The sequence below is a fragment of the Heteronotia binoei genome, chromosome 21 (assembly GCF_032191835.1).
Source record: "Heteronotia binoei isolate CCM8104 ecotype False Entrance Well chromosome 21, APGP_CSIRO_Hbin_v1, whole genome shotgun sequence".
Taxonomy (NCBI): Eukaryota; Metazoa; Chordata; class Lepidosauria; order Squamata; family Gekkonidae; genus Heteronotia; species Heteronotia binoei.
Window position 1 is genome coordinate 199894334 of NC_083243.1, and position 20400 is coordinate 199914733.

Sequence of the window (20400 nt, forward strand, 5' to 3'; positions counted from 1 at the left end):
CAAATAAATAAATAAATAAATAAATAAAACTACTGTGTCCCTTGTAATCTCTAATAAACAGAACTGTAGAGCATCAGCTGGACCACAAAGTCTAGAAAGTTATCATTGCAGGGGAGGGAAGCGGAGGGGTATCCCTCAGTGTACTGATTGGGGGGGGGGGGTTGTGATGGGGTTTCACACTTTGCTAAACAGCTCCTTTGCTGCAGTTTAATTAACTTGACTCACTTCCTGCTGATTGTTGGACTATTAGATGCACTTTGAGGCCCAATAAAGGGTTAAAATAGCAGCATGTGTATGGTTTTTTCCTTCACTTTGGAGATGTCAGCTGCACTGATGTAATGCTGTAAACAGCCAGGCAAGAAACACTGTTTCCTGTTGTTGCTGTATTGTTTGTACCATTTGTATACATGCATCTGGTTCACTCAGAAGACACAGCATATGCAGAATATTGCTATTCCAAGCCAACTGTGTATTGGTTTGTGGGTTTCTGTCCACTTGCTGCATACAGACAATTCTGAAAGCACACAGAAAAAAGTGTGAGATTAGTGAGATGTGTGAAGTGCTTTGCCAATATAGAGTTAAATTGGGAAACTGCAAAGCTATTTTTGATGATTGCTCTTCAATGACTGCTTCATTCTTCTTCTTATCAGGCCTTTGCTTTCTCAGCCTTGCACCTGGTGTTTAGACTATGTTATGCTCAACGATGTATCTTATGAATGTAGCCTTGGGGATGGAAGTTGTGTATCACTACTGTTCTCAAAGAACTGTTACCATGGGAAATATATGGGAGAGGGCTTATTATTGTATCCAGTGGCTTATTGCGAAGTATAATAACTTTATCATGCTAATTCATATCAGTCTTTACTCGGACTTTGTCTGAGCTGTACCCACCTGAAGCCTTAAATAAATGGAACCATTTGAAACTAATGGACTGTTTGCTGAGTGAACAGTGGGGACGCTTCTGAGGCTGGGCTACTACGAGGCAGGGTAAGCAGCCTATTTCAGATGATAAATTTGAGAGGGAAGGTACTCAATGGCTGGGATTCATAGTTCTTTGGTTACCAGTGCAGAGTGGTGGGGGGGGGTTAGCCTTGCCTAGGGTGTCAGATAGTCCAGGGCTGGCCCTAGCACTTATGCACACATTCTACCCCATCCCCCCCAAAAAGGAAGTTAAAATGGAAGGAAAGGTTCAGACTTTCCAAATGGCTTGACTTCACAACAGTGGAGTCCAGACAGCCAGAAATGTTCACGGACATCAGTAAAGACTGGACTTTTCCTAATAACTCTGCTTCAAAGGTGGGTCAGAACAAGGTGCCAATGACTGAGAAATGAGAGGCAGATGTCACTGTCTGATCATGGACTTTAAATCTGGGAGGAAACAGCAATGGTATTGGATACAACTGCTCATGAGACTGCAGCCATAGTGAGTCAAACCACTGATATACCAAGGACAGCATTATGTACTCTGATTATCAGCAGGGTATCAAGTGATAGTTTTTCACATCTTCTACAGCCCTTTAAATTGGAGATTACAGGGACTGAATGAGAAAACTTCTGCATCCAAAGCAGATTAATTTACCACTGAACCTCACTTCCATCCCAAATTCAAATGATTATAAACCCTAATCATATTTTAATAAAAAAAAATAAACCCCAATTCTGATGGCCACAAAAGTAAAATACAAAAAACCCCCAAACAATCTTACATCAATACTTAATGCTTCAGTCAGTGTATGATTCCCAACAATGACATTCAGAACCACAATCCAAACTGCCTAAAGGCATGTGTCAAGCAGCTACCTAAAGAAATTGTCAGTAATTGTATGAAACTTCTGCTCAGTGGCCCATCAGATGAGGTAAAAAAGATCACAAATAAATGCTTTCCTAGCTATAGCAAAAAGGCACAACTTGCTGCTAGTGATTTATGAGCTTAAAGATTATTCTGAGCATGTGTCCTTTTTAGGGCCACGGTACTGTTCCAAAGGTACATGGCAACAATTCCTGCTTAAAATGGATTCACCCATTAAGATAAGTAGTACAATGGGATGAATGCCAAACTGTAGTTGCATGTAAGGCTCAATCTATAAACAAGTCAAAATATCCAACTCATATTTTATTCATTAAATAATTCTTTAAATATGGCTTAATAAATATGAATTTCCAGTAAACACAGCTCAATGTGAAATAGTCACTTAGCGTTTAAATAAAAGAATGCAATAAACGTTTAAGTAAAAGAAGACCATTAGAGTGGTTCCTCAGTGGAACTGGCTTCCTCCTTGAGAGGTGGTGGGCTCTCCTTCCTTGGAGGTTTTTAAACAGAGGTTAGATGGCCATCTGACAGCAATGAAGATCCTGTGAATTTAGGGGGAGGTGTTTATGAGTTTCCTGCATTGTGCAGAGGTTGGACTAGATGACCCTAGAGGTCCCTTCCAACTCTGTGATTCTATAAAGGTGCTATGAGAAATGGTCAGGAAAGGAAAGGTTCCCTGTGCAAGCACCAGTCGTTTCTAACTCTGGGGTGATGCTGCTTTCACAATATTTTCATGGCAGACTTTTTATGGGGTGGTTTGCCATTGCCTTCCCCAGTCATCTACAGTTTCCCCCCAGCAAGCTGGGTACTCATTTTACGGACCTCGGAAGAATGGAAGGCTGAGTCAACCTCGAGCCAGCTACCTGAAAACCCAGCTTCCGCCGGGGATCGAACTCAGGTCATGAGCAGAGCTTAGGACTGCAGTACTGCACCTTTAACACTCTGTGCCATGGGGCTCTTGAGAAACGGTCAACAGTGTTCTAATTAAAAGGATATTAGAGCTTTGGAGGTGGCTCCATAAATTACAAAACATTGGTTAAACAGTGGGCTACCAATTTAATTTCTGAAATTTCTATTCCTCAGGAAGATTTGTCCCAACAGCACAGCTCCACACTAGGGTGCCACACTATGCCTGCTGCCCCAGGCAAAGCATGCCTCACCCCCATTCTTCCCCACCCCCACAGGTGCTCAGCCAGCCTCACTGCTGCCAGTCAGAGCTCCCAATGCGTGCACATCTGGATGCATGCCTCTGGCTCCACCTCTGCTGCCTCCTCCATCCCACATGATTTAAAATGCATAGGTGGGTGCTGGAAGGGCCTGCCAATCAGCTGATCGGTGGAGCCTTTATTTGTGAGCAGGAAGGGCAGTGGCTCTCCCTTCCTTGCTTGTTCCCCCCACCTACCCCTAGGAGGGGGACACCCAATTTAGTGCCCCCAGGGCCATGCCTGTAGTGTATGTGCTGGCCTTGCACCAGTCTGAAATTTGCCACTGAGAATCAATGTGGTGACAAGTGTAATATGTACGAGACTGAAGTTGGTTCCCAGTTCCTTATTTGTGGCTTACTTGTGAACCCAGCCAAAAACATTGAGGATAGTTTTAAGTAAAACTATGAAACCCAAAATAAGGTTTGACCACCATAAATCATTCACCCCCATGTTCAGGGGACTCTACCCTTCCAGGGGACATATTCTGTATCCTAGTCGAAATCCCAGTTCTTGAGTGGGGTGCCCCTTGAGCCGTTTTGAGCATAAGCTGGTTTGTAAAATGTCAAGTCTGCTCATAACTCTGGTCAGGCCTGCACATAACATTGGCTCAGGAGAAGAGCATCTTGGGTAAAGCCAAACTGTATTCCATTGCTGCTAGCTTAGACTCTCCTTACCCCCCCTCCTTTCCTTTGTTATGTAGCCTTGCTTTGAAATGGGACTATGTGAACAGTTTATCAGCGCCTTCTCAGGCTTGGCACTGGGGGAGGTTGGAGCCAGAGACGCTCAAGACCAAACCAGGCCTGAGAACGAAGTTGTAATATCAATGTGTGAATGTGCCCTGCATAGTACCCCTCCCTCAAGAATCCCTTTGAAGTGTACCTTATATGATTGCATTCTACTGTATGATCTTTAGTCTTTCAATCTTCCTGTAGTCGAGAACCATGATATCAATAAAATAGTTACTTTGTTTCAACGAAGACTCATTATTGAATCTACCAACTTGACATTTTGAAAGACTCCCCTTCGAAGCTCAACCGTTCTGGCAACTTTATAAACCAATGGCCGAAAAGATTCCAGAGTTTCCCAGTGAAGACGGAGAGGCTGAGGTGCCCTGGCACGTCCTGGACTCCGGGAGAACGGCGGCGTCCCCTCTCCAGTTCCAGCTGGTGATCACCCCCCCGGCAGTATCAACCGAGGACCTCAACCACGACCATGGAAGAGGCACCGATCCGCCGGGAGACCATCATGACCTGACACATGAGGAGGGTCCGGATGGCCGAGCCAGAGGCCATCAACCCCGGCATCATCCCCGGCACCATCATCATCGTCCAGGTGCTGGAGGACAAGACCGAGTGTGCGGAATGCGCAGAGGGTGGAGGGGGAGAACCGCTGCCAAAGGACATGCACGAGGAAGATGCCCGCATGTTCCGAGCGATGGTGCGCAGAGAGGTCGATGGAGCAGTGCGAGGCCTGAAAGATGAAATGCGAACCCTGACTGCTCAACTGGGGCGAGCACTGGGGGTGGCCGGGTCCAGAAGACCACCACCGGCCCTGCAAGCCCGAGCCCGCTCAGCCCCACAAACACCGGCGGCACCACCCGCAAGAGGCCCGGCCGCCGTGATCCCGCCGGCCCTGCACGACAGGGGAAGAGGGCGAGAGCTGGATGCCACCTTCGACGGGGACCCGAATGAGGTGAATTACTTTGCCATCCAAGCGAACAGCTACATGTACTATTGGGGGAACACCTTCCCCGATGAATTCAGCAGGGTGGACTACTTGCGGTCGAAACTGAGGGGGGCCGCCAAGAGGTCGTACGTGAGCCTGTGCGAGGCCATGAGCCCTGACCTGGACTATGTGCAGACTTTCCTACAATCCTTACTGACCCAGTACGAGGACCCGCTGCAGGAGACCCCGCACGCTAGCGGCGCTCTGCAACATGCAACAGGGGGCTCGATCTATCCGGGAGTATGCCGCCGAGTTCAGAGCAAACGCAGCGAAAGTCCAAGGGTGGAGCGAGCTGATGAAGATCGAGCACTTCACCCGAGGCCTCAACGATAGCATGCTGGATCGGGCCCTCACCCAAGCGCGCCCGGACACCCTGGTGGGGTGGATCCAACTGGCAGGGGAAGTGGAGACCAATCTGAAGAGGGTAGCGATGCAGCACCAGCACCAGTCAGGGAAGAGCCAGCACAAGATGACCCCCGTGAAGACGGAAGCCCAGAAACCCCGCAAGAGCTTCAGGTGCGGGGACCCGGGTCACCTGCCTTCCAACTGCCGACCCCTGCAGGCGGGACCCAAACCCAGCACCCCGGGACCCAAGAAGCCGACCAGCCGCCCTAAGGAAGCGGCGAACAGCAGCGCGGTGGCGTCTGAGGAGCTGCTGGATAAAGAAGTACTGCTGTCAGCGGAACTGGCCGATCTGGCGTGGGCGGACGAGCCAGCGGGAAACAAGACCGGCCTGCTCTAAACGGGTCGAACCGGAAGAGGCACCAGTGACAGCGAGAGTAACGGGACGCTTATATTTTGTTACGGTGAAGCTGCTGAACCCCAAATTGAAGCGGTTCATGCAAATCCGGGCCCTAGTGGACTCAGGGTGCAACCGAGAGCTAATCTCCCCTAAGGTGGTGGAGGCGTTGGGCCTAGAGAGCTCACAGCTACCGCACCCTATGCTGTTTGAGCAGATGGACGGGTCCGTGATGTGCGGAGAGCCATGCACCCTGGAAACCCAGCCCTGCCCATTGGGGATTGAGGAACACTGGGACCAAGAGATTGTTATCATTGCCCCGTCATGTTCCTACCCCGTAGTGTTGGGAGTGGGCTGGCTGGAAAAACACGAACCCAGCATTCGGTGAAGGGCCCAAACCATCAGGTTCCTAGACCCCCTTTGCAAGGGCCACCTGTGGGACCCGGCATGGGGCCCATGCGCTCCAGTGGCCAGGGAGCGGGCATGCATGTTGGTGGAGGAGGCACATCCCATTCCGAGTGCATACCGCGACCTGATGGGGGTGTTTAGTGAACGCAAGGCAAACCAACTGCCCCCTCACCGGAGCACGGACTGTGCCATAGAACTGATCCCGGGGGAGGACCTACCAAAGGCCAAACTGTACCAGATGGGGTGGGCAGAGAAAAAGGAGCTGCACAAGTTTCTAGAGTTAAACTTGGAGTGGGGCTTCATTAGACCGGCGATGGCCCCCGCGCCACCCCGGTGCTGTTCTGAAAGAAGAAGGACGGCTCACTTAAACTTTGTATGGACTTTCGCGGGATAAACGCGATTTCCATGTCTAATGCCAACCCCATCCCCCTCATCCGGGACCTACTGAACACGGTGTCGGGGGGGAAAGATATTCACTACGTTGGACTTAAGGGACGCATACTTCCGTGTGCTCATCAAAGAGGGGGATGAGTGGAAGACAGCTTTCAACACCCCCATGGGACAGTTCGAATACTTGGTTATGCCCTTCGGGCTGCAGGGGGCTCCGGGGGTGTTCATGAACTTCATAAATGATGTACTTAGAAAGTTTTTGTACAAGGGGGTGGTGGTGTACCTGGATGACATCATTATTTACTCGCAAGATGAGCAGTCGCATGTGAAATTAGTGAGAGAGGTGCTCAGCACCCTGCTCGAGCACCAGTTGTATGCTAAACTTTCTAAATGTGAATTTCACCGAACGGAATTAGACTATCTGGGGTTTTCGGTGTCAGAAAAGGGGCTGGCGATGGACCCAGCCAAAGTGCAAGCAGTGTTGGAATAGCCCCCCCCCCCCAGGACACGTAGACAGCTCCAATCGTTCCTCGGGTTCGCCAATTTTTACAGGGCCTTCATTGAGGGGTTCTCCCAGATTGCCCTTCCCCTGACTGAGCTCTTAAAGATGAAAGGGAAGGGGCCCGAGGCCAAGCGGCTGGGGGCCCGATTGCATTGGACCCCGAAGTGCCAAGAGGCGTTCGACCGACTAAAGCGCCTGTTCACTAGTGAACCGGTCCTGAGCCACCCCGATGAACAACGGGCCTTCGTGGTTCAATGCAACGCTTCCGACGTGGCTGTAGGAGCCATTCTCATGCAGAAAGACAGGGATGGGAAACTACGGCCATGTGCATACATCTCACGGAAATTCTCGGGGGAGCAGAGGAACTGGTCGGTGTGGGACAAGGAAGCCTTTGCAGTCATGTTTGCCCTCAAGACCTGGCGGTCATGGCTCGAGGGGGCTAAGGTGCCATTCAAAATTTGGACGGACCATGAAAACCTCGAAGCCCTGATGGGGAAAAGGAAGCTGAGTGAAAAGCAGATTTGGTGGGCGGGCTTCTTTTCCAAATTCGACTTCACCCTGCAGCACATCCCTGGGATGAGGAACTTTCTGGCGGACGTTTTCTCCTGGCTCCCGCAGCATGAGAGTCAGAGAGAAGAGGTGGTAGACTCCTTAATTTCGCCCTCCCAAGTGGCGGCCATGGTCACCACCCGTTCTCAAAAGCGGCGGGAGCTGGAAGGGCTCAGCAAGGAGAGAATGGCCGTAGAGACAGAAAGAGAAGGGGAAGCACGGCCAGAGGGGGGTGCTAAAGGGAAAAGACGGGCTTTGGTACAGGGGAGAGAAACTGTACGTCCCCAAGGTGCTGAGAAGGGAAGTCCTGCAACTCTGTCACTCCTCCAAACTAGCAGGACACTTCGGGTATGTAAAAACCCTGCACCTAGTCAACTGGCAGTTCTGGTGGCCGACCCTAAAGAAGGACGTGTCGGAATATGTGGCTAGCTGCCCCATTTGTATCATGGCCAAGCAGAGAGGGGGGAAGCCGCCAGGGCTCCTACAGCTGCTGGAGACCACCAAGCGGCCCTGGTCGGTGGTGTCTATGGACTTTATAGTAGAACTACCCCCCCCCCCTCGAGGAAAAACAGTGATCCTAGTGGTGGTCGACACTTTCTCGAAACAGGCCCACTTCATCCCGTGCACACAGCTGCCGATGGCCAAGAAATTGGCCGCCCTATTCTTTGATCACGTGGTGAAACTCCACTCGTTCCCCGACAAGGTCATTAGTGACCGCGGGCCTCAGTTCGTTGCCACCTTCTCGCAGGAGTTTTGTAAGCTGGTGGGGAAAGAGCAAGGCCTATCACCCCCAGACGGACAGCCATTGCCTTTCCCAGTCATCTACACTCCGCCCCCCCAGCAAGCTGGGTACTCAATTTACCGGCCTCAGAAGGATGGAAGGCTGAGTCAACCTTGAGCCAGCTACCTGAACCCAGCTTCTGCCAGGAACAAACTCAGGTTGTGAGCAGAGAGCTCGGACTGAAGTACTGAAGCTTTACCACTCTGTGCCACAAAGCTGCCTTACTGTACACTGCGTTAAAAAGTGTGAATTCTTTGTAATTATTGTATGTTCACCTTCAGGATATTTATTGTCAATATATATTTTAGTAATTTTGGTCACTATAACCTTTGGTTGTTTTTTATATACAATCCCCAGGTGGGGGCAGGGGATTCCCCCAGTTTGGAGGCCCACCCCCCACTTCAGGGTCATCAGAAAGCAGGGGTGGGGAGGGGAATGTCTGCTGGGCGAGTGCCCATTATTCCCTATAGAGACCGATTGTCAGAGGCTATAATGGAGAATTGATCCACAGATATGTGGGGCTCGGAGGGGGGGCTGATTTTTGAGATAGATGCACCACATTTTTAGCATAGCATCCAATGCCTCTCCCCAAAATAACCTCCAGGTTTCAGAAAGATTGGATGAGGGGGTCCAATTCTATGAGCCCCAAAAGAAGGTGCTCCTATCCTTCATTATTTTCAATGGAGGAAAGGCATTTAAAAGGTGTGTGGTCCCTTTAAACGTGATGACCAGAAATCCCTTTGGAGTTCAGTTATGCTTGTCACACCCTTGCTCCTGGCTCCACCCCAATGCCTCCACCCCACGGGTGTGAGTCTTGTATTTTGGCTATACCTAGGGGCAGGGTGGCTCGCCCGTCATGCAGCAGGGGAGGGGTATTTCGTCCCCTGGCCCTGCCATGCTGCCTATTATGTTATAGCCCTTGTGTTAATGTAATAAATAAAGTGGGCCTTTAGTTACCCAAACCCTTGTGTCCGTCTCTTCCTTCTGTCTGGGGAGGCAAAGCAAAAGCTCCTCTCTGCCAGTGAGTAGTAAAGAGGGTTTTTTTTTTCATTCTTGATGTAGAGACCAATTCATCATTCCACACTATTCTGCATATCAAGTAGGAATTTCTCCTCCATAAAGTCTTTGGTAAAGTAAACCTTTTGATAAATAGCAAGCATATATATAATTGCTTTTATATCTTTAGAATGATATCACACATAGCTTGCATGAGCAATACCACTCTAACCTAGACTGCTATGTACAAGAACACTAGGAAAGGAGCTGGTCTGTCAAAAGAAATTTTTTCCCAGTATCTGGCGCATCTGAATTGGCTCTGAGGCCAACTATTTTGGAATTTAACACAATAGAGCCCCAAACAGTAATAGATTATTTAACTAAAGGTTTAGCTGATTAATTGTCAGTAGCCATACTTTGATCGATAAGGCTGCAGTGACATTGAGAGTTAAGGGCATACTGATTTTTAAGTCTGTTTTTTTTTTAACCTGTATTGTACCCTGATAGGAAAAGTAAAAAGTGCCTTTTCCTTTAGCTTTTGCTATTATATTTCTATGTATCTCTCAGAATTGCAAGAGGATTTTGTTAACATGCAAATGTATTCAAATTTAATTATTTAATGAACTGTTTGCTCAATTAAAAATGCAATTGATTCATCAACTAAAATTCCAGAAAGCCACCTTCTGTGAAAGCATCATGCTTGGGCTGAAAAGAATTCAAGGACCTTAAAGGAAAATGGTGAGAAGACCCTGGATGCTGTCTTTGTTTTAAACAATTTTCTTAATAACATATGGTTACAATATTTAATTTATGTCCTTACTATCTCTAACCCATATGATATTTTCAACCCCCCCTCCCTCCATTACTAGACTTCCGCCGAAGTTATATACTTAAGTTCAATTAAAAAGGCACCCCTAACCAATCAAAAATCAATGTCTTTCTTTTCTCCCATTCACATTAAAAAATTGTCCAATGTCTTTTTACATTCCACTCTTGCTCTATGTATTCTCTAAATTTCTTCCACTCCTTTTTAAACAGATCCAAATCATAGTCTCTTAAAGTTCTTGTTAGCTTGTCCATCTCACTCCATGATAAAACTTTCACAATCCAGTCCCATCTCTGATATTTTTTCTTGCTTCCACAACTGCGCATACAATGTCCTAGCAGCTGAGAGCAAATACCAAATTAAAGTCCTATCTTCTTTTGGAAATTTTTCTATTTGTAGTCCTAGCAGAAAAGTCTCTGGAACTTTCTTAAAGTCAAATCTCAAAATTTTAGAGATTTCTTGTTGTATTATCTGCCAAAACTTTTTCGCTTTTTCACAAGTCCACCACATATGAAAAAAAGAACCCTCGTGGTTTTTACATTTCCAACACCTATCCGACATCTTTTTACTCATCTTTGCCAGTTTTTTCGGAGTCATATACCATCTATACGTCATCTTAAAACAATTCTCTTTAATATTTTGACATGTTGATATCTTCATCGAGTTCTTCCAAAGGTATTCCCATGTATCCATTTGTATTTCTCTATTTACATTGATTGCCCATTTAACCATTTGAGATTTTACTACTTCTTCTTCTATAGACCATTTCAATAGTAATTTCTATACTTTCGATATTAATTTTTTATTGTCTCCAAGCAGAACCCTTTCCAATTCTGTTTGCTCATGTCTAATTCCATCAGATTTAATATCGTTTTCCATCAAACTTTTTATTTGTTGCATTTGAAACCAATCGTACTTGTTATTTAACTCTTCTGCAGACTTTAATTCAATTTTGTCACCTTGAATCTTGAGCAGTTGATTATATGACATCACTCTTACTTCATCAGATTCAGCTGTTATTTTTATTACTTCTGCTGGTACTATCCAAAGCGGCTTTCTCTCATCACCATATTTCTTATATTTTATCCAAGTGTTTAATAAGCTATTTCTAATATAGTGGTGAGAAAAAAGACCATCCATCTTATTCTTCCCATAATACAAATAAGCGTGCCAGCCGAATTTATTCCCATGAGCTTCTAACCGTAGAAGTTTTTTTATCTAACAGCCTTATCCAATCTTTAATCCATGTCAAGCAAACTGCATCATGATAAAGTCTTAAATTCGGAAGTTGAAAACCTCCCCTCTCCTTAGCACCTGTTAAAATCTTCATCTTAATCCTTGGTTTCTTCCCAGCCCATACAAAATCATAGATCTTCCTTTGCCATTTATTGAATTGTTTGCTATCTTTCACAATCGGGATATGTCAAGTCAGCTGATTCAATAACGAGACCTTTTTGATAAAAAGTTTCTAGTTTATTGATATCATTGTTTCCAACAGCTAAAAGATTGAGAGACTGAGGAACATACAGTAAAAGGTAAACATATAAGGTATCCTTCAAAGGAATTCTTTAGGGAGGGAGTACTATGCAGGGCACATTCACACATTGATGTTACAAATCGTTCTCAGGCCGGCTGGCCTTGGGCAAGGCGCCTCTCCCCCGGTGCCCAGTCTGAGAAGGCACTATAATCTCTTTCACATCCTTCCATTTCAAAGCAAAACTACATAACAAAGAAAGGGAGGGGGGAGGAGGAGAAGTAGAGCTAGCAGCATTGGCATACAGTATGGCTTTTACCCAGAATGCTTCCCCCTGAACCAAAGATGACACACAGGCTTGACCAGAGTTGAAGCAGACTTGACATGCTGCCCCCCCTAAGCCCCCGCCACTGCTTGTGGCTGCAGGAGAGGCGGATGGTTTTTAAATTCCTGGATCTCGAGGCTCGAACGGCCTTGCCCCCCCTTCAGAGGAGGAGGGGGTGTTGTAGATGGGGGGTGCCAATCCGAAGAACCAGGGTCTCAACGCAGCAAGCTGCAATGAAATACAGGGTGTATTTTACCAAGGGCAGGAGGCAGCTCTAGTTCCACAGTCACTGGGTTAATGATTTTGATTTTGAAGGGCCCTAGGTACTTATACGCCAGTTTCCTGGACTGCTGGGAAAGAGCTAGGTTCTTGGTTGATAGGTACACTGAGTCCCCTACTTTGAAATCCCACGCAGGGACATGGGACTTGTCATATTGTTTTTTGTAAGTCTCTTTGGCCACCTCTAAGTTCTCCTGAATGGCCGGCCAGCTCCGGCTTGGCCCTTACCACCATTGCTCAAAAGTTGTGAGGGTCTCCTGGGTTCCCCCCCCCGGGAGGAGGGGAATGGGCTTACCCTCATACCCAAAGACCATAGCGAAGGGAGAGGCTTTGGTGGAGCTGTGTGCACTGTTGTTGTAGCAATACTCTGCAAAGGGGAGGAGGTCCACCCAGTCAGACCGGCGCTGATTAATGAAACATCTTAGATACTGCTCCAGAACCCCGTTCACCCGCTCCGTCTGTCCGTCTGTTTGCGGGTGGTATGCGGAACTTAGGCCCTGCTCCATGCCCACTAATTTACAAAACTCCCGCCAGAAGGTGGCAATGAACTGCGGCCCGCGGTCGCTAATGACCTTGTCCGGGAATGAGTGTAGTTTTACCACATGATCAAAGAAGACGGCCACAAGTTTCTTAGCTGTGGGTAATTGGGCACAGGGGACAAAATGGGCTTGTTTCAAAAAAGTGTCCACCACCACGAGAATCACCGTTTTCCCTCGGGAAGGGGGAAGCTCCACTATGAAATCCATCGAGACAATCGACCAGGGCCGCTTAGCAGTCTCTATTGGCTGCAAAAGTCCTTGTGGCTTTCCCCCCCTCCTTTTGGCCATGATGCACACCGGGCAGCTAGTTACAAACTCAGACATGTCCCGCCGCAGGGACGGCCACCAAAACTGCCGGTTAACCAAGTGAAGGGTTTTTACGTAGCCGAAATGCCCCACCAGTTTGGAGGAATGGCAGAGTTGCAAAATTTCCCTCCGGAGCCCCTCTGGAACGTACAGCTTCTCCCCCTTATACCAAAGCCCATCTTTCCCTTTCAGCACCCCCTCGGGGCAGCCCTTTCCCTCCCGCTCAGTCTCTGTAGCAATTCGCTCGCGGCTAATTCCCTCCAGATCCCTCCTCTTTTGGGATCGAGTGGTCACCATGGCCGCCACTTGGGAGGGAGTCTACTACTTCTTCCCGCTGACTCTCATGTTGCGGGAGGCGGGAGAGAGCGTTGGCTAAGAAATTTCTCGTCCCCGGAATGTACCTCAGGGTGAAGTCAAATTTGGAGAAGAAGCCCGCCCACCGGATCTGCTTTTCACTCAGTTTTCTCTTCCCGGTTAGGGCTTCTAGATTCTTATGGTCTGTCCAGACCTCAAATGGCACCTTGGCCCCCTCTAACCAAGATCTCCAGGTTTTTAGGGCAAACATGACTGCGAACGCCTCCTTGTCCCAAACTGACCAATTCCTCTGTTCGTCTGAAAATTTTCGGGAGATGTAAGCGCATGGCTATAGTTTCCCCTCCCTGTCCCTCTGCATGAGAATGGCTCCTACGGCCATGTCGGAGACGTCGCATTGAACCACGAAGGCCCTTTGCTCATTGGGGTGACTAAGGACTGGCTCACTAGTGAACAGGTGCTTTAACTGGTCGAATGCCACCTGACACGCAGGAGTCCAGTTTAACCGCGCTCCTGGCCCCTTCCATTTTGTCTTTAGGAGCTCGGTCAAAGGTAAGGCGATTTGGGCGAACCCCTCTATGAATGCCCTATAAAAATTTGCGAACCCGAGAAATGATTGTAGCTGTCTACGTGTCCTCGGGGGAGCCCACTCGAGCACTGCCTGTACTTTCACGGAGTCCATTGCTAACCCTTGCCCCGATACTCGGAAGCCTAGATAATCTAGCTCGGTCCGGTGGAACTCGCACTTGGATAACTTGGCATACAGTTGGTGCTCAAGCAATGTGCTCAGCACCTCTCTCACCAGCTTCACATGGGATTGTTCATCTTGCGAATAAATAATGATGTCCTCAAGGTACACCACCACCCCCTTGTACAGAAATTTTCAAAGTACATCATTTATAAAGTTCATGAACACCCCCGGCGCCCCCTGCAACCCAAACGGCATGACCAGGTACTCGAACTGGCCCATCGGGGTATTGAAAGCCATTTTCCATTTATCCCCCTCCTTGATGTGCACTCGGAAGTATGCATCCCTCAAATCCAACTTGGTAAAAATCCTCCCCCCCCCCTGACACCGTGTTCAATAAGTCCCGGATGAGGGGGATGGGATAGGCATTGGACATCAAAATCGCGTTTATCCCATGAAAATCTGTGCAAAGTCTAAGCGAGCCATCCTTCGTCTTGCGGAATAGCACGGGGGCGGCTTGGGGGGCCGTGGCCAGCCTAATGAACCCTCGCTCCAGGTTTTGGTCTAAAAACTTGTGCAGTTCCTTCTTTTTGGCCCACCCCATCTGGTATAATTTGGCTTTAGGCAAGTTCTCTCCGGGGATTAACTCTATGGCGCAGTCGGTGCTCCGGTGGGGGGGCAACTGGTTAGCCTCTTGTTCACTAAACACCCCCATTAGGTCGCGGTAAGCACTTGGGATGGGGTGCGCCTCCTCTACTGACACGCACGCCCGTTCCCTAGCCACAGGAGCCCGGGGGCCCCACGCTGTGTTCCACAGGTGGGTTTTGCACAGGGGGTCCAGGAATCTGATTGTCTGGGCCCTCCATCGGATCAGGGGTTCATGCTTTTCTAGCCAGCCCACCCTCAGGACTACCGGGTAGGAGCACGAGGGGGCAATGACAAAAACCTTGTGGTCCCAGTGTTCCTCGATCCCCATGGGGCACGCCTGCGTTTCCCTGGTGCATGGCTCTCCGCACATCACGGATCTGTCCATCTGCTCGAACAGCATAGGGTGGGGTAGCTGCGAGCTTTCTAGTCCCAGGGTCTCCACTACCTTTGGGGAGATTAGTTCTCGGTTACATCCCACGTCTATTAGGGCCCGGATCTGTAAGAACCTTCTTAGCTTGGGGTTTAAAAGCTTCATGTTGACAAAATACAACTGTCCCGTTACTCTCACCGTCAGTGGTGCCTCTTCCCGCTCGACCTGCTGGTTGGCACCGTTCAGAGCAGGCTGGCCTCATTTCCCGCCGGTTCCTCGACCCAGGCCAAGTCAGCCAGTTCCGCGGAGAGCAGCACCTCCTCATCCAGTGTCTCTTCCGGCACCACCACGCCGCTTTTCGCCGCATCCTTAGGACGGCCGGTCGTCTTCTTCGGTCCCGAGGTACTGGGTTTCGCTGCGGGTGGGGGAGCCTGGGCGGGGGCCGGCAGTGGGCAGCTGGAGGCAAGGTGGTTCGGGTCCCTGCACCGGAAGCATCTGCGGGGCCCCACAGGCACCGTCACGGGCGGTCTCCTGGCTTTTGGGGGCTCGGGTTTTCCCGGGCCCCCCTTCACCTGGCTCTTCCCGGATTGATGTTGGCGTAACATCGCCACTCTCTTTAAATTGGTCTCTACTTCACCTGCTAGCTGGATCCACCCCACCAGTGTGTCTGAGCTCACTTGGGTGAGGGCCCGATCCAGAATGCTGGCGTTCAGCCCGTTAGAAAAATGCTCAATCTTCATCAGCTCACTCCACCCTCGCACCCTGGCCGCGTTCGCCTGGAAGTCTGCGGCGTACTCGCGGATGGAGCGGGACCCTTGCTGCATGTTGTGGAGGGTCGCCAACGCATGGGTCTCCTGCAGGGGGTCCTCATATTGGGTCAGCAGGGCTTGGAGGAAGGTATGCACATAGTCCAGATCAGGGCTCATGGTTTCGCACAAGCTCACATACCAGCACTTGGCCGCCCCTCTCAGCTTTGAGCCCAGGTAGTCTACCCTGCTGAATTCATCCGGGAAGGAGTTCCCCCAGTAATACATAAAGCTGTTCGCTTGAATGGCGAAGTAGTTCACCTCCTCCGGGTCCCTGTCAAAGGTTGCATCCAGCTCGCGCCCTCGGCCCACATCGCGGGGAGCCACTGGTGCTGGTGGGGCCGCCGGTATCTGGGGAGCTGCACCTCTTGCAGGGGCTGCCGCCTGGGCCAGTTGGCCTGGGTGGCCTTGGGTCGCCGGCTGAGCCGGTTGTTGACGCCGGGACTTGGTCACCCCCAGGGCCCTCCCCAGTTGAGCCGTCAGGGTGTGCATCTCATCCTTCAGGCCCCGGATCGCTCCGTCGACCTCCCGTCGGACCATTGAACAGAACATCTGATAGTCCTCATTGTGCATGTCTTTGGGCCTCGGCTCCCCGCTCTCGGCTCCTCTGCACTCAGCACCCATGTTGTCGTCCTCTGGGACCTGGATGACGATGATGCTGTCCGCCTCCCCCGACTCGATGGGACCCGGGTCGGCGGCCTCTGCTGCGGCAATCCGGACTTGCTTGGTGTGGCAAGTCAGGATAGCCTCCCGGCGGATCGGGGCATGCTTCATGATGGTGGTAGAGGTCCTCGGTTGATACTGCCGGTGTGTGATCACCAGCTGGAACTGGGGGGGTGATTCCGCGGCTCTCCTGGAGTCTAGGATGTGCCACGGCGCCTCTGCCCCTTCCAGATCCATGTTGATGGGAAGTTCTCCGTTGTCCGGAATCTGCTCAGCCATAAGGCTTTAAAGTTGCCGGAAAGGTTGAACTTCAAAGGGGAGTCTCTCAAAATGTCAAGTCGGCTGATTCAATAATGAGACCTTTTTGATAAAAAGTTTCTAGTTTATTGATATTGTTTCCAACAGCTAAAAGATTGAGAGACTGAGGAACATACAGTAAAAGGTAAACATATAAGGTATCCTTCAAAGGAATTCTTTAGGGAGGGGGTACTATGCAGGGCACATTCACACATTGATGTTACAAATTGTTCTCAGGCCGGCTGGCCTTGGGCAAGGCGCCTCTCCCCCGGTGCCCAGTCTGAGAAGGCACTATAATCTCTTTCACATCCTTCCATTTCAAAGCAAAACTACATAACAAAGAAAGGGAGGGGGGAGGAAGAGAAGTAGAGCTAGCAGCATTGGCATACAGTATGGCTTTTACCCAGAATGCTTCCCCCTGAACCAAAGATGACACACAGGCTTGACCAGAGTTGAAGCAGACTTGACAGGGATAGTTTGGAACAAATACATTATTCTTGGCAAAATATTCATCTTAATTGCAGCAATCCTGCCCAGCAAGGACAAGTTAAGTCTATTCCATTTCATCAAATCTTTGTCCATCTTGCACCATAGCTTTTCGTAATTATTTTTAAACAAGTCAATATTCTTCATAGTTATTTCTAGGCCAGGATACTTAACTTTAGACCTAACTTCACATCCTGTCAAAGTCTGCAATTCTTTCTGTCTGTTTGGTTGCATATTTTTACATAAGAATTTCGACTTCTCTTTGTTTATACATAATCCTGCTATCTCTCCATATTCTTTTATCTTGGCTAACAACAATGGTGTCACTTGAATCGGATTCTCTATAATGAACACAATATCATCTGCAAATGCTTTATATTTGTAAGAGAATCCTCTAATTTTTAATCCTTCTATTTCTTTATCATTTTGTACTTGTAATAAAATTTCAAGCGTCATTATAAACCACAATGGTGAAAGCGGGCATCCTTGTTTTGTACCTTTGCTCACCTTCAACTCTTTTGTAAGATCTGCATTTACACACAGTTTTGCATGTTGTTCTGTGTATATTGCTTTCATCATTCTTACAAAATGTTCCCCTAAATTTATTTTTTCCATTACTGCAAAAACCCTGGATGCTGTCTTGAGCTTTTTGAATGAAGGACAGGAGGCAAATACAGAGAAAAACTTTCATTGCATTGTGATCTGGCCTATACATAATAAATGCCAGTATCATCTTCCTAACAAGGATTGCACATTTAAAAAATGTAATATACGGTACTTCCACAGCACACATGGGTAAACTGTTTTCCCAGAAAGTGTCAATGCAAGGTGTAAATGAAAGTACAGGCTCACAGCACTTTAAGGTCACAAGGGCTGGAAGGATCCAACCACCCTGAAATAGATTATTTATATTAAAAGCAGCCCTGAAGGATAACAGTGCAACCTCTTTCCTTGAAAACCTCAAGATTTTCACAAACTCCCAAGGCATGTAATTTAACTGTTAAACTGCTCTTTTAACTACGAATAAAACATATTACCAAACACATTGGCAGAAGATTCTTTTAACATTAAAATCCAAATAAAACTATAACATTATTATAATGTGAATCTGATTGGCATAAGGACACTTTTCATGATAGTTCCAGTGGTAAACTTGCTTGAGAGCTTTTCCAGTGGCAACCAATTTATTACAAGCTAAAGAATTCCCCACTTGTCAACTGGCCTGTAGCAGAGAGATATTAATTATATGGCCATGGCTGTATGAATTAATTTTACTTTGATATTGAGTCTGTAAATATTTTAAATTATTATTTGTAAGCCACCTTGAGTCACAAAAAAAGGTGGGATATAAACAGACAAACAATCCAGATTAAGTTACTGCTTTGTCTTCCATTTCTTGACTGTTGAAAGGAAAGTAAATTTCTCCTTTTGCAGAATGCATTTTATCTGCTGGATGCAGAAAGCTGGATTCAAAATGTAAATTCCATGGGAGGCCCTTGTCATTGTTTCAAATTGAAAACTTAAAGGGTTGGATCCCAAACACTCTTATGCAATCAGAAGTAACTTTTGATTGTGCAAATCTACTGTTGTTGAGCTACATCCCACACAATTCTGGAGAGTGACTCACAAGCAGCTTTTCAGTTGGCACAGTTAGTTGGAAAATGGAGAGGTATGAGGCAAGAAGCACCCACTGGATTGACCCTGTCCCTTTAAGGGGAGTGCAACCCCTTCTAGAATGGGTGACATCTTAAATCCCAGCTCAGACTTTCTCCCCACCATTAGCACTTCCATCAGGTTGGAATTAAGCTTGCATGTTGGGATTAACCTGCATCCAAAGCAGGGATAACAATACTGGTAAACTCAAGAGTGGCTGTAAGGATTATTTTGATCATATATGCAGAGGAAGGAACTCATTTGCATACTAGGCCACATCCCTGTTCCATTGTTTCACACAGGACTTTTTTGTAGAAAAAGCCCAGCAAGAACTAATTTGCATATTAGACCCCCCCCCCGACATCATTGTTTAACACAGGACTTTTTTGTAGAAAAAGCCCAGCAGGAACTCATTTGCATATTAGTTGCATATTGCACACTCCCTGATGCCAAGTCAGCCGGCACTGTGTTTCTGTGTATTCCTGCTAAAAAAAGCCTTGTACACATGTGATATCCTAAAAATGCTTTAGAAATGCTAATCTTATTACCTATAGAACTACATATGAAAGTTTACCAAATGTGGACGGTGAAAGCTATGTGCAAAGCTATAACTACAAAGTTTGACCTAACAGAGATTTAGCATTAAATTTCCTCATAGACATAACTCTTTGGTGTTTGCTTTTAATAAATTCTTGCCTATTTACAGAGGTATGCTTGACAAATAATCAGATATTTATATTGAAAAACATACAAACCAACCTGGCAAACATTAATCAAATCTAAAGGATAAGACAAATAATGACATAAAAAATAATATAATGCCTGCAGTAAAAACAGATCATGTAAGTTCAATGAACTATAATGGATAAAAGGAAATTAAAATCTATTCAGAGATAATATTGATCATGAATTGAATAGAAAAGAATGCCCTTGAGGATAGCTCTCGGTAAAGGTACTGTTTACAACTAGGTCAGTCTTTGGAGAAATACTATATTGAAGGTACTTTCAAATATAATTAATAATACTAATAATCAGGGCTTTTTTGTAGCAGGAACTCCTTTATGTATTAGGCCACACACACCCTGATGTAGCCAATCCTCCAAGAGCTTACATGGCTCTTAGTATAGAACCTACAGTAAGCTCCAGGAGGATTGGATACATCAATAGGGTATGGCCTAATATGTAAAGGAGTTCCTGCTAAAAAAAGCCCTGCTAATAATTAATAAATATAATACTTTAAAATATAATTCAAAATAAATTCCTGACTATATTCATACTATACTTAACATTATCCTGTTTAGTCTGCAACAGCTTGTCAAGAATAACAGTGCTCTCAAATGCTTTTTTTTAATAGATGGTAATTATTCAATCTATTCTGATAAGCCTGAAAATACATTTAATTCTCTGTTAACAATGCTTTTTTCCTAGCCCAAATATCAGTCAGAAAGAAACAAACAAGCTACAGGATTTCAGCAGCATAACAACATTGTATCAAGACAGTCATCTCTTCAGATTCCACACAAAGTTGATATGAAGTACAAAATAAGTCACCATTTGTGAAATGTGTGAGCCATTTCTAATAAGCTTTTGGGAAGTGTACAGCTCCAAAAACCATTTAAAGTC